The sequence below is a fragment of the Syngnathoides biaculeatus genome, chromosome 10 (genome assembly GCF_019802595.1).
Source record: "Syngnathoides biaculeatus isolate LvHL_M chromosome 10, ASM1980259v1, whole genome shotgun sequence".
NCBI lineage: Eukaryota > Metazoa > Chordata > Actinopteri > Syngnathiformes > Syngnathidae > Syngnathoides > Syngnathoides biaculeatus.
In genome coordinates, this window is record NC_084649.1 from 24,077,892 (window position 1) to 24,092,830 (window position 14,939).

General features: G+C 47.1%; 1 pseudogene; it reads left to right on the forward strand.

Moving 5' to 3' along the window:
• The first annotated feature begins 5,531 nt into the window (after positions 1-5,531).
• LOC133508204 (5S ribosomal RNA) lies at positions 5,532-5,659 on the forward strand (annotated as a pseudogene).
• Positions 5,660-14,939: the final 9,280 nt, after the last annotated feature.

The following is a 14,939-nucleotide window of genomic DNA, read 5'->3' on the forward strand; positions in this document are numbered from 1 at the left end:
GAGTGCAGCTGTTTGTCCAACCAGTTCAGGGTGTACCCCGATTCCTGCCCGTTGACAGCTGGGATAGGCTCCAGGAGTCCAGTGACCCTCGTGAGGATAAGCGGCTAAGAAAATGGATGGATGGATGTTTTCTCTCGCATTAATCGCAAAACATAGCATTATTATCAATATTGTCCTTAATGCATTACGTTGATTTTTCGAGGTTGCCTGCAATATTTTCTTTTTCAACTGCAGGGGGTGTATAATTAATATTTTAATGGAATGTACCGGTACATTCACCCTCATTTGGACTTGCATGCCTCGATCATCATCATCGAAATCATACCTTTACAGTCAATAACGGGGTTGTGTTAGGGGTTAGCGGTCCTCATACGTCAATACCCGCATCAGTCGGACTTTGCTCTTTTTTTCCGTCTATGACGCACTTATAAACATTCAATTTTCACCCCCCACCAATGTCTGTATTCTGTTCAACCAATTATAGTAGCTACAATCTGTCCATAATTCATATTTTGATGGCTAAATTAGCGTTGGATCCGCACGCATCTGTTAGAACTCCAAAACAAACCTTTTATTGTCAGTCATCGGCTCAAAAATGTGATTATGCCATTTTGTCTGCACTTGGTTAAGTAAAAAAAATTACCTCTGATTGGCGCATAATTCATAGTTCAGCCAGACTGGATAACCTTTGTTGTCAACCATCGGCTTACTTCTAAGATGTCGATTTCTCATCCAAAGTGGTCTCCCCGTTGTTCATTAAAATTAAATGACTGCGATTGGTATAAGATTCGCAGCTAATTTAATGGCTAATTTATTCACCTCCTTTTGGCCCGGGCGGCACGGTGGAGCGGGTGTAGCGTTCTGGCCTCTCAGTTTTGAGGACGGGGGTTCAAATTCTGGCCTCCCCCTGTGGAGTTTGCATGTTCTCCCCGTGCCTGCGTCGGTTTTCTCTGGGTGGGCACTCCAGTTTCCTCCCACGTCCCAAAAAACATGCAATAATACATTGGGGACTCCAAATTGCCCATAGGTCTGATTGTGAGTGCAGCTGTTGTCTGTCTCCATGTGCCCTGCGATTGCCTGGTAACCAGTTCAGGGTGTACCCCGCCTCCTGCCTGGTGACAGCTTGTATAGGTTCCAGTACTCCTCGTGACCCTTGTGAGGATAAGCGGCTAAGGAAATGGATGGATGGATGGATGGATGGATGTATACTGAGGTGCCTGCATGCAGAGAACGTCACTGTTTTGAAAAAGAGGAATCTTGGCCCACACAAGCGACTTAATGTTATTTGCACCACCGTGGGAAGCTTGGGGGGGGGGGTTAATTCCCTCATCTCGATCTCGCCTCCGTCCGTCTTCTCCGGCATCTCCTATTAATTATGAATCCGGCGTGAGGAAGCGAACAGGTGCGCAAACTAATTGAAGCCGTGATTGCAATATCGGCGTCGCGGATGAGCCCGAGCGTACACGTTGAATTGAAGTGCCGTCGCCGGCCAGGTCGCCGGAGCCAGAAGGGCGTTTGTCATGCTCGAGATGATATTGCCGCGTGTTGTTGTTGATGTTTCAGCAAATGTCGTCAGACACGCGAGTCACCGCCGCAACTGGTTGGCCGAGCAAAGTGTGCGTGTGGGCGTGCGTGTCCGACCCACTTTTAGGCTTCATTTAAAGCGCACAAAACCCTCGTTTAAAACCTGAACCAGAGCTTGTAACCCTAATTTGAACCCCAAACTCTATTTTGAGACCCTAACCTTTTGCATGAACCTCTAGTTTGAAAGAAGAACCCTGATTTGAAACCATTATGGCTGGTAAAGTGTTGGCCTGACAGTTCTGAGGACCGGGGTTCGATCCCGGCCCCACATGTGTGGCGTTTGCATGCTCTCTCCGTGCCTGCGTGGGTTTCCTCCCACACCCCAAAAACATGCAACCTTAATTGGACACTCTAAATTGCCCCGAGGTGTGATTTTGAGTGCGGCTGTTTGTCTTGACGTGCCCTGCGATTGGCTAGCAACCAGTTCAGGGTGTACCCCGCCTCCTGCCCGTTGACAGCTGGGATAGGCTCCAGCCCTACCTGCGACCCTCATGGGGATAAGCGGCTAAGAAAATGGATGGACGGGTGAAACCATTATTTGAAACCCAATCCACGACTTGAAACCCTGACCCTGAATTTGCAACATCTCCCATGACTTGAAACCAACTTTGACGTCATAATGCAGCCTTCAAACCCAGAACCCTTCATTTTAAACTAGAACCCTGACTTTGAAGTCCTAGTTTGAAATCCTAACCCAGTCTTAAAACCCTACTATGAAACCATAATCCTGGCTGGAAACCAATGTTCAAACCCGAACCCAGGATTTAACCCCCCATTTGAAACCCTTACCCTGCCTTGTAACCCTGCTTTGAAACCGGTCTTGAAACCTTAATTTGAAACCCAAACCCAGACTGGACACCCTAAATTGAAAACCGTAACCATAACTTACCCACATTTGAAATCCTGAGCCTGTCTTTTAACCCTAATTTGAAAGTCAGAATCACCTTTATTGGCCAAGTGTGTAAAAACACGAGGAATTTTTCTCCAGCAGTCGGTGCTGCCCTGGTACGACATTCAGAACAAAGAACAAGCGACATTTCTGTTTACAGGAACTATTCCTTATTAGAGTCGTGCAAGATGTAAAATCTTTTTCATTTGGAAAAGATCAGAGATAAGTGTGTCAACGTCCCACATTGTGTTAAATGTGTACAGAGTGCCTTTACCTGTTTGCGGTTCCCGTTATAGTGCAATGACAATTGTGCAAAGGGAGTAGTTGAAAGTGACGAATCGTGCAATAGTCTACTACTAGTACTAGTATTAGTCTAATACTAATTGGACTACTATTAGTCTAATACTAATACTGATTGGACCAGCAGGATGTGAGTATCCCAACAATCACTCGAGGCAGAAAATGGTAAATTTGCTGATCTAGCATTTAATGACTTAAACAGTTGCTGGAAGGTGTCTGGTGTTCTATGTGGCAGAAGAGTCTCCGCAAGGATGACTGGCAAAGTCTATAAAACCGTAGTGAGGCCGGCCATGATGTACGGATTAGAGACTGTGGCACTGGAGAAACAACAGGAAGCAGAACTGGAGGTAGCAGAACTGGAGATGTTGAGGTTCTTGCTCGGAGTGAGCAGGTTGGATAGGATTTGAAATTCGCTCATTGGAGGGTTAGCCAAAGTTGGACGTTTTGGAGACTAGATTCGAGAGAGCAGACTTGGATGGTTTGGACATGTCCAGAGGCGAGAGAGTGAGTATATTGGTAGAAGGATGCTGAGGATGGAGCTGCCGGGCTAAAGAGCGAGAGGAAGACCGAAGAAAGGGTTGATGAATGTGGTGAGGGAGGACATGAAGACTGCGGCAACCCCTAATCGGGACAAGCCGAAAGAAAAGGAAGAAGAAAGAAGAATTGCCAGAGGGGAAAAAAAAAACCTGTTCCAATGCGTGCTAATTTTGACTTTCATTGATCTGTAACGCTTTCCCGATGAAAGGACCTGGAAGGGCTGGTTGCCAGGATGTGCAGGGTCTGAAAGGATCCCGGCTGCTCTGGACCTCGTTCGCGTTGGGTGCTAGTCCTCAAAAATCATAATAATAGTCATGACCTGTCATTACCTGTACTGCTCTGTATTGTAATAAGTGTATTATCTATGTATATAGTGTACGTACTATATATAGAGTAACTAAAGCTATCGAGGTCGGTATGAACTGAAAGGTGCGTGCGTGCCGCCGCATGCTCACTCATCTCTTCCACTCATCCATTTGCACCCACATTCAGAGGTGGAAAGAAGTGAACAAGTGCGATATTATTATTAGTATTACTCCGCGTACCTCGCCGGTGCACTTTCAGGGGGGGGGTGAAAAAAAAAAGGGAGCGTGCGTCTGCAGTCGAAAGGCGGATTTTTATTTTTTCGGCAGCCGTGCAAAAAAAAAATTTGTTGCGTAAAAATCACCGCAGCGTCGCGGTGACGCTGCTGACATTCCAGCTGCTAGTTCGCATTTAAACTCGATTTTATCTGTACGGTTCAGTCGAGACCATTTTGTTGTAGCCAGTGTACTTCGTGCTCCAGTAAGAAGACAGAACACTCCTGAAATCCTTCCCTCATGCCCCCTTTGAAACCCTAAAAGTAAGTAAGTAAGTTTCTTTCGGCTTGTCCCTTTCGGGGTCGCCACAGCGTGTCATCTCAGATGAACGCACATATGTTTGGCACAATTTTTACGCCGGATGCCCTTCCTGACACAACCCTTCTCAGGGAGTGGAGGCCCCAGTGGGATACGAACCCACAACCCCTGGTTTATCAAACCAGTGCTCTAACCACTGAGCTACAGGGCCTTTGAAACCCTAAACAGGCTTAAAAATCGTCGTTTAAAACCCGGACCCTGTCTTGAGACCCTAAAGCAGGCTCCAAGGACAACTTTCCAACCCTAACCCTGGATTGAAACACCAATTTACAATTGGAATCCTTGTTTGAAAACCCAAACCCAGATTTGAAACCCTGACGGAGGCCTGAAACCCACATTTGAAATGTTAAACTTCAAAACCGAACACCCGGCCAATCCAGTTACACTTTCTTCGTATGTGACGTCACGTGACTAAGAAAGCGTAACTGCGATTGGCCGGGTGTTTGAGTTCTGACCTGAAGTAACCCTGCCTGGTGGCGCATACGGTGAATTTAAGACAACGAATTTTCGCAACTATTGAAAATGTGTTCACTAAATCTGAAAACCCAAGTCCACGGGTGTCAAACTCAAGGCCCGAGTCCAGATCCGGCCAGCCCTATAATTTTATGTGGCCTATGAAGGCAAATCGTGTGTGTCAACTGCCGTGATTGTTGTGAAAATTGGTACCAAAAATTGAAAAATTTGAAAATAATCAAATTGTCATATATCATAAGCGATAATATTGAGATTTTTCTGTTACCAAAACTCAACAATGGCTGAAAAACTCATTTCCCTTCATTTCTGATTCCAAAACTATCCATCCATCCATTTTCTTTCCCGCTTATCCTCACAAGGGCTGCGGGGAATGCCGGAGCCTATCCTAGCTGTCAATGGGCAGGAGGCGGGCTACACCCTGCACTGGTTGCCAGCCAATCGCAGGGCACATCGATACAAACAGATGCACTGACAATCACACCTAGGGGCAATTTAGAATGTCCAATTAATGTTGCATGTATTTGGAATGTGGGAGGAAACCGGAGTGCCCGGAGAAAACCCACGCAGGCATGGGGGAGAACCTGCAAACTCCACCACAGGCGGGTCCGGGATTGAACCCGGGACCGCAGAACTGCGATTGTGTGATTTGTACTTCATGTCTTCACAGTTGTGAGCGGTCAGCAAGTGCGCCTCTCAGGTCAGAGGTCATGAGTTCAAATCTGGTCAATCACACCTACGGGCAATTTAGAGTGTCCAATTAATGTTGCATGTTTTTGGGTAACCTAACCATCCAGAACTAGTTAATAGATTTTGTTTGTAAATATGATGAGGCCATTAAAAAAAATGTATGGTTTTACAGTCATAACAGCCCTGCTACCCTGAGAACACCCGATCTCATCAGATCTCGGGAGCTAAGCGGGTTTGGACCCGGTTCGTACTTGGACGGGAGACCGCTTGGGAATTCAAGGTGCTGTAAGCTTCTCTTCCCAGCTAAATGCAGAGGTTTTGCGTCAGGATGGGGATCGGGCGTAAAACTGCGTCAAATAAATATTTGCGTTCATCCAAGATGACGCGCTGTGGCGACCCCTAACGGGACAAACCGAAAGGAAAAGAAGAAGAAGAACGGCCCTCTGAGAGAAAAGGCATCTACAAATTTGACACCCTTTGACATCTTAAAACCCTACTATGAAATCTGAACACATCTTTCAAACCCATCACGATCCGCCCAAACTGCAAAAAACCCTCTTCCAAATTCACCCCTTTGCCAAAAAGCCCCCCCCCCCACCGCCGCCTGGAGCGAAAAAACAAAAACTGCGAGTCGGCAATCGGACCGCCGACGTGCGTTTAAAAAGTCCGACGCCAAGCGCGCGGCACCGCTCAGGTGTGTGACAAACTCGCGTGACAAATGGACTCCGGCGCGGTTAAATGGACACGCGTGGAAACAAATGGAACTGGGAGGCAGATTCCCAGGCAAAGATGCACTTGAACCCCGGTGGAAGATAATGCGTATAATCCACAGCAGGGATGTTAAGTGCGCTCATTTCACACTCCATTTCACACAACGCTGCCCAAGGAAGAAGAATATGCGCGCGTGTGTGAGTGTGCGTACGATGACTCAGGCAACGCACGGCGTTACTCTTCCCGCGGCGGGTCGCTCCCCGCTGTTGTTTCCCCTCCGCCGTTAAGAACCTGCAAACCTACAATAGTTGCACGATATTTCGACATTAATGAAACGTCGCGCGCCGCAATAAGAGTCGGGCGGCGCGGGGGGGGGGGGGGATTCGTACTCGGCGAAGGTGCGCGCCGATTTCTACCTGTTGTCTGATTCGGAGCGCGCGAGTGCGGCGTGTAATTATGTAATCGGCATTCGTTTAGCGACACGCTTATTGTTGTGCTTGTCAAGCTGCGCCGGGTGAGCCATTTGTAACGTTTTCCTTCTTGAACTTATTTTATTAACTTCGTTTTTAGTTAGTTTGCAGTTGTAATCCTTCTTTCTTAATGTTATGAATGACCGTTGTTGTCGTACGCTGCAAAATCCTAATGAATATTCCTCCTTGAGCTTATCTTTTATTTAATAAACATTTTTTTAAATGTAATAATGGGATAATTGCTTTTTTATTCACAAACATACTGCACTAGTAATAATAATACATTGTGAATTAGTATGCAAATATTGTTTCTAAAGTAAATCAATGCCCTCTAAAGTGTTTGGAATCACTCATATTTATTTAATTTCAAACATTATCTGGTGGCACGGTGGATCAGCTGGAAAGCGCTGGCCTCACAGTTCTGAGGTCCCGCGTTCAATCCCGGACCCGCCCGTGTGTGGAGTTTGCATGTTCTCCCTGTGCCTCTGTGGGTTTTTTCCGGGTACTCCGGATGCTGCTTTTTGTCTCGATGTGCCCTGCGATTGGCTGGCGACCAGTCCAGTACCTTGCCTCGTGCCCGTTGACAGCTGGGATAGGCTACCCGCGACCCTCGTGTGGATAAGCGGCTGAGAAAATGGATGGATGCATAACATTATCCATTAAAATACAGATGATTTGATTTTGTGGGAGGGGCATGTGAACATGCACATGCAGGGAAGTCTCTCTTAACCCCACCTCTCAACCACCCCACACACAAAAAACTCCACTAGCTTAATGCTAATTATTGGGAAATTCCATTATCGGGCTTTAAAAAAAAACATAGCGGCATCACTGCAGTACTTGTATACCTTTAAGCAACCCTATTGAAATACAAACGGAAGCAAGCACTTGCATGTATTCTTTATCCTCTGGGAAGAATCTCAAATATCACTTCAATTTAGCCGTGAAGGTCTTCTTCTGTGTTTCATGAAAGCATGAAATCACGATGCACAAATTTCATTTTTTTCCCCCATTCTATTTAATGATGTTCAGACTATATGTTTTCAAAAAGCAGGCCACAATAGTGAGAAAAAATTCAAGTGTTTTTCGGAGGCTGGAACAAATCTACGGTAATTCCCTTCATTCCGATGCGGAAAGACGATTTCGGGTACAATTGCGTTGATGAAAATCCGAATTTAAATCGACACGTCATTTCAGTTTCCAACGGAAATCCAGCAAAGCGTGTCGTCTTCTGAGCGAACGCCATTACGTGCTATTATTAATCCAGTTATGTCAGAGTACGCTACGTACTGCATATGTGCGCGAAGCAACTTAATAAGAGCGTTGGATTTATTTTGTGATGAACGAGGCTGCTCAGGAACGCCGAGCGCCAGCGCTGGCTGTTTGGAGTGCGGCGTCCGTGTGCCTGATTCACCTCCCTTTTTTTTTTTTTTTTTTGTACACTAAAATTGTTTGGAAAAGCTCCCCGCTGAGCAGATGGTGTCTGGCGGCAGGAGAAGGAAGGAAGCGCACATCCACACAAACACACACTTCCGATACCCGCTTTGAATCGTTGGAAGAGGAGTAAGCGAGGTCCGGCGGGAATTTGACCACGGATCTGTTTTTGGTAATCTGTGGGGGTGGGGGAGTCTTTTTGGGTGCTGCAGCGGTTGTGAAGAAAGCCGGAGAGTGTCTGTGTGATTCTTTTCGAGCCAGGTGTTAAGATGTACGCGGGCACATCGTTTCGGAACGCGGCCAAAGTCCTCACGGGCCTTCAGAGGTGGACTGGAAGGGTTTTGTTTTTTTTTTTTTTTTTTTTTCTGTAAGAGAAAAAGCTTGTCCGCAAGCAACAGGATCCAGCACCGGAGGCAGCACAGAAATGAAGCGATGGTGGGTGCAGCGGGGATGCTTTCCACTATTTTCTTCTTCTTCTTCTTCCTCAGATAGCAACGCCTGGGTTAGTTGTTGAAGCTAGCCAAAGCGCAGACCTAAATCCAGGTGAAAATCGACAGCAACAAAAGATTGAAACGATATTTTGAAACCCTAATGCTGGTTCGGAACTCTAATTTTGAAACCCCAACTTGAAGAATTTGAAACTGTGGCTTGTAACCCGTGACTTGGGATGTGGTAACCCCGACACGGAACTCAACTCCGGAACGTTGAGACTGCCTTAGAACCCGAATTTGAAACTGAAACCACACTCTGAACCCACCTCCTCTGGATTGAAACCTGAACCCTGACTGAAAGCCCTACTTTCAAACCCTATCCTTGGATTTTACCAACACATTGATACACTGAAACTCTAAAACTGCCTTGAACCCCTCATTTCAAGTTTGGACACCATGCTTTGAAACCCTATCTATGGCTTCAATCCCAAATTCCAAACCCTCGCCTCGGCTTGAAACCTAAACCTTGGTGTGAAATCCGCGTTTGGCGAGAAACCCTACTTCGAAACCCAAACCTGTCTTGCGACCCTATCTCTAGTTTGAAATCTTGACTTGAGACTCTGCTTTAGCTTCTAACCCAAATTTGAAACCCTGACTCTGGCTTGAACTTATACTTTGTTACTAAAGCCATCCCTCCATCCATTTTCTTTGCCGCTTATCCTCACGAGGGTCGCGGGAGTGCTTGACCCAATCCCAGCTGTCAATGGGCAGGAGGCGGGCTACACCCTGAGCTGGTTGTGTTACCCGAACCCTCGCATGAAACTGACTCCAAACCCAAATTTTAAATCCAAACCTTGTTCCGACCCCCAAACTGTACGTTGACACCCTAACCGTGGCTCGAGACCTAACTCTGTATTCCAAACACTTCTCAATGACATTTGCTTTCAAGGTATGCGTAGTTTTACTTGATTATTACATGTCTTTTAACAAAGGTTTACACTTTTAAAAGACACATTAAGCATGTCGGCGGCACGGTGGATCAGCTGGAAAGTGTTGGCCTCACAGTTCTCATGAGGCGGGTTCGATGGAGTTTGCATGTTCTCCCCGCGCCTATGTGGGGTTTTATCCGGCCACTCCGGTTTCCTCCCGCATTCCCAAAAACGTACATTGATTGGACACTCTAAATTGCTCCTAGGTGTGATTGTGAGTGCAGCTGTTTGTCTCTATGTGCCCCGCGATTGGCTGGCGACCAGTTCAGGGTGTACCCCTTCTCCTGCCCGTTGACAGCTGGGATAGGCTCCAGCACTCCCCACGACCCTCGTGAGGATAATCGGCAAAGAAAATGGATGGATGGATGGATGGATGGATATATAGAACACTTGCTGAAATTAGCCGGTTTCTGCTAGCAAGTGACTGGACACCCAGTTCAAGTCCAAGTCATTCTCCATAAAATGATAAAAGCATTTGATCCCATAGAGTTAGATACATATTTACTTCACAATGAAATTAGAACAACTTGAAATTCAACCATGAAAAAAACATTTGATAAACAGGGTTTCTGTAGCCAGCGCACACCAGTAATCGCTGGGACGGCCGCTCCGCTACCCGAAATGTTCGGATTCATTCGATTTACGTAGAAAGGTGAACAAATCGGAAGCCGAACGTGAAAAGAAATCCGGGTTCGTGTGCACGTCAGGGAGAAGAGGTGGCGAGGGTGGACCACTTCAAATATTTGGGGTCAACAATAGAGAGCAATGGAGAGCGCGGTAAGGAAGTGAAGAAACGGGTCTAAGCAGGGTTGGAACAGTTGGCGGAAGGTGTCCGGTGTTCTATGTGACAGAAGAGGCTCCGCTAGGATGAAGGGAAAAGTTTATAAAACAGGGGTGAGGTCGGCCATGATGTAAGGATTAGTTAGAGTGAGTATGTTGGTCGAAGGGTGCTGAGGATGGAGCTGCCAGGCAAAAGAGGGAGAGGAAGACCAAAGAAAAGGTTGATGGATGTTGTGAGGGAGGAAATGAGGACTGTGGGTGTTGGAGAGGAGGATGCACGAGATAGGCTTAGATGGAAAAAGATGACACGCTGTGGCGACCCCTAACGGGACAAGATGAAAGGAAAAAGAAGAAGTAGCCAGTGCACGCCAGTCGCTCTCATTTCCAAAAATGCCCGTTTGCATTATCAACTCCGAGCTGCACCAGAGAAATTTTTCGCTGACGTCGCAGCAGATAAGGCGCAAAAATAAAATAAAATGAAAATTACTCAGTGGAAGTCGCAGCGGGCACATCATGAATACTATAATAATAATAATATGATATCACTCGCTGGGAAGAACGCGTATAACCCAAGATGTCGACGATATCCCCTCGCCGTCTACACGAGGGTGAATTAAAAAAAATATATATATATCTTTTTATATTGATTTTTTTTTTTTTTTTTGCTGAGTCAGAGGCTTGAGGTAATTCCACCCGCAAACTGAGTGGGAACGCGGGCCGACGGGCAAATTTGCACCAGCGTCTCCGCCGCCCTGCGCCTAGTGAAGCTGTGAGAATAACGAGACGCAAAAGCGAATCTGTGGCTCCCGCTGAAGAAAAAACAAAAGACGCAGGGAGCAAACTCGGTCGCGGGGAGGCGGGGAGGGGGGGGGCGAAATTAACGGCACGCTCGTCTTTTACGGTTGCGACGACAGCTCGACCTCGTGCGCGCCCGCCGCTATCCCCTCTACTACAACGAAATGATGCTGCTGCATTAAATCGGCGTGCTGGCTTTGAGCGCCCTATTAAAGTTTGCTGGAGGAGGAGACGGAGGAAGGGGTTGGCGGGAGGGGGGGGGGGCACCACTATCATCATCACCACTGCCAGGAGGCACACACACACACACACACACAGTCGGTCGAAGATGGTGAAGGGAGCTCATCCTCGCGTCGCCTCAGCAGCCGAAATGTGGCCCAGAAAAAAAAAAAATGAGAAAGACGTTGACTCCATCCTTCCCGGCTCCGTCCCCGCGTGACTCAATTTGTTTCGGGGCTGCCCGGCCGGGATGAACGTGCGGAATTGTGCCGAGAGGCGGCTCACTTTGCACATTTTGCTGACGGGCACCAGCTGTTGCTACCTTGAAAGCTTCCAGCTGGAGGCTGGGAGCTATTGAGTGAGCGTGTTTTAATCGTATTGGGGGGGTTAGGTGGGGGGGGGGTGGCTCCGCAGAGCGGGATGCACGCATGCAGGCATGAAGATGCGCTGTTGTTTTGAAGCCACAAGCACAACAAAAACAAGCGCAATTGGGCGTCGCGCTGCAAGTATTGATGCACTTTTTGCACACAAGTCTAAAAAAAAAAAAGCATGTGTCGTGGGTTCATTTCGTGATGATTTTTGCACTTTAACCAAATAATTTTGCACGTGCGGTGCTAAGATTTAAAAAAAAAATGTTTTCTTTTTGCGGCACTTACCCGAGGTTTTCTTGCCCCTTCCTCGCGGAGCCTCCAGCGCGGTCCGCCCCGCGAACTGGCCCACATCCGACGCGCCGATCTCGGGGGGGTGGAAGCCTCGGAGTGCGCCCCCCGCGTTACCATCCACGAGGAAATCCACAGAGCGCCGTCCGCCAGGGGGGGTAGAGGTGGGGGGGGGGGGTGCCGCTGAAAAGTCTGCAACTTGGACGCTGGGTGCTTGCGAGGGGAGGTGGGGATACGATGCAAACGAGGCGAGGTTGGCGGTTCTTCTCTTTTTCTCTCTCTCTCTCTCTTTCTCTCTCACGGTGGTGGATGTTTCCCCCCGCGTGATTGATGCTCCACGCGCCGCCGCACGCCGTTCTTATCTGCGCCGAACTGCACCCCGCGTAGGGGGAAAAGACGAAGGTGTTGATAGCAGATTAGTGCACGCTCGGCGATAACAGCACCGAGCGGTTTATCCTTTATTTTAGTCCAAACGTCAGCGGGCTTCGGCACGACTCGCGCGAGCGTCTCTGCCCTCGGTCCCTCCCCCACTTTTCTTTTTTTTTTTTCTTTCCCCCCACCCCCTCCGCCAATTAAGCTCAATTAAAGAGTGGGATCGACGCGTCCATCCTGAAGACGCGGCCGCCGTTCGATAACGCCACGCGCCGCGGGATGCGTGCGAGCGCGTGAAGCATGACGAATGTATCAAGTCCGATCGGTGCGGGGAAAACTCTCGCTTTACTTCGTGGAGCACCGACACACACAAAAAAAAAACTGTGGGGTTTGGGGTTTTTTTATGTATGGTTTGATCCACCATGGGGACCTGCAAAAACAGAAGGGGGAGGGGAGAGGGGTACATTTTTTTAATGTAACGTGAAGAATGGCACAAAAAAAGTCAAGAGGATGGGGGGAAGGAACAATTGAAGGAAGGGAGGAGGAGTGAGTGTCTGGGGGGGAAGAAGGAAGAAAATAAGGAGGTAAGGAAGGAAACGATGATCTGAGGGGGGAGGGGAGGTCAGGAGGAGGTCAGACGGGGAGGGGGTGGGGGGGAGGAAGCTCGGAAAGCACGTTGAAGCGAAGAAAGGAAAAATGTCAAGGGGGCGGGGATGAAAAGCGGGTCTGGGGGAAGCAAGGCATGAAGGAAAACAAGGAAGAGAAGATGAGGGAGGGGAGGAAAGAGGACAGAAAGGAAGGAGTGCCAAAATGTGAGAAGGAAGGATGAGAGGAGGTATGCATTGAAAAAAATGTGGGGAAGGGGAGAAATGCAGCTGCCAGAGACATACACAGGAAGACTGCATCTGGGATTCAAACACGGATCCTCAGAACTGCCGTGCAGGCAAGCTCACCACTAGGCAAACGTGTCTTCATCTGAATCTCGTTTACAGGTGAGTGCACTTTCTCCACGGAGAGATGAATATTTCACCCCCACCTCCCCCAACACTTTCCTGCCGGTGTTGCCATCTCTGTGTTGCTCAACTTCGATGCAGCAGAGCGAGCTTGTGAATATTCATGTGCGACCGACGTCTGGGGGGTAAGGGGGGGGACGCTAACTTTTTCACGTTATGGACCTAATTATTCGACGCCTCTCGATTGTCCCGTCAGCGGTTTCAAATTCGCAAATCCCGTCTCTGATGCCATCAAAATTTGGCTGATTTTAGCCAGCTGAGATTTTTCCAGGATTTACGGTAGGATTTAAACAGATTTCCGGTGGATTTATTTGAATTTTATTCAACTTCCCGGGATTGATGCTCATTTTATTTGATTTTGCGCAACGGTAACGGGATTTACGGCAGACGCATTTTATTTTTTGCGCATTTGACAGGATTTCCGTTTACGTTTTGATGATGAACATATGGTAATCTTATGCTTATCACTGTACAGCGTTCCAGTAGCTATATATTAATATAATAGTCTTCTTTTGATGCGCACAATTTTTAAGGGATTTACTTTCATTGTCTTTGAACCTGACAGCTCGTACGTCAAACTTCAACTTCAAGAGAATTTACTGCAGTCTCACCTGAACCTGTAAAACTTTTACAGGATTTCCGGTACTCTTAGTGTCACTTGTGCAGATTTTACGAGATTAGCGCTTGTCGTGTTTTTGTAGGATTTATGCTGGTCTTGTTTTAACCTCCGTCCATCCATTTTCTTAGCCGCTTATCCTCACAAGGGGAGCGCTAGACCCTATCCCAGCTGTCAACTGGCAGTAGGCGGGTGACACCCTGAACTGGCTGCCAGCCAATCGCAGGTCACTTCTTTTAACCTGTACAATTATTATTTTTTTAAATTTACTTTTCCGCTTTATTTGAACCTGCACGACTTTGAGGGATTTACGGTCGTTTTCTTTGAATCTGTAAAAGCTTTCCGCGATTTACGAGCGTCTTCTTTGAACTTCCCCAATATTTTAGTGGATGTACGCTCGTCACCTTGTAAACTGCATCGCTGTCGTTTTGATTTCAAGTCGCACAAATCTTATTTTAACCAGCAAAACCTTCAGAGGATTTATGGAAGTCTTTTCTTTTTTTGCGTGTGCAAATATTGTAGGATTTATGGAGACCTTATGTGAATACATATTTGAGGGGAATTGCGGGTGTCTTATTTCAGTCTTGAGTATTTTTAGAAGATTTAAGAAAATAGCTTTTTTTTCATCTTTTATGGGATTTATAGAATTTTAACAGAGATTTTGCCGGATTTACAGTGGCCTTATTTTAACCTGCCCAATTTTTCGGGGATTGAAGGTTTTCTTCTTTTAATCTGCAGGGTTTATGGCAGATTTGAATGAATATACACGTTTTTTTTGGGGGGGGGGTAAACAATCATCGTGTTTTAACGTTCACATTCCTTGCTCAACTTTCTAGTCAGATTTTAACCTGCATAAACTGCCGTCGAATCTGCGCAATGTTTCGGCAAATTACGCTGGTTTTATTTTTCCCTGTACAACTTTTAGAGGATATCGGGGTGGTCTTATTTTAACCTTTGCAGTTTTTACAACATATCCGACAGCCTTTTTTTTTTTTAAGACAGTGCAACATTGACAGGATTTTTAGCAGCCTAATTTTAAAGGTGCAATAAAAGTGTCAAGGGTACAAAAGCAGAGGTTGTGAG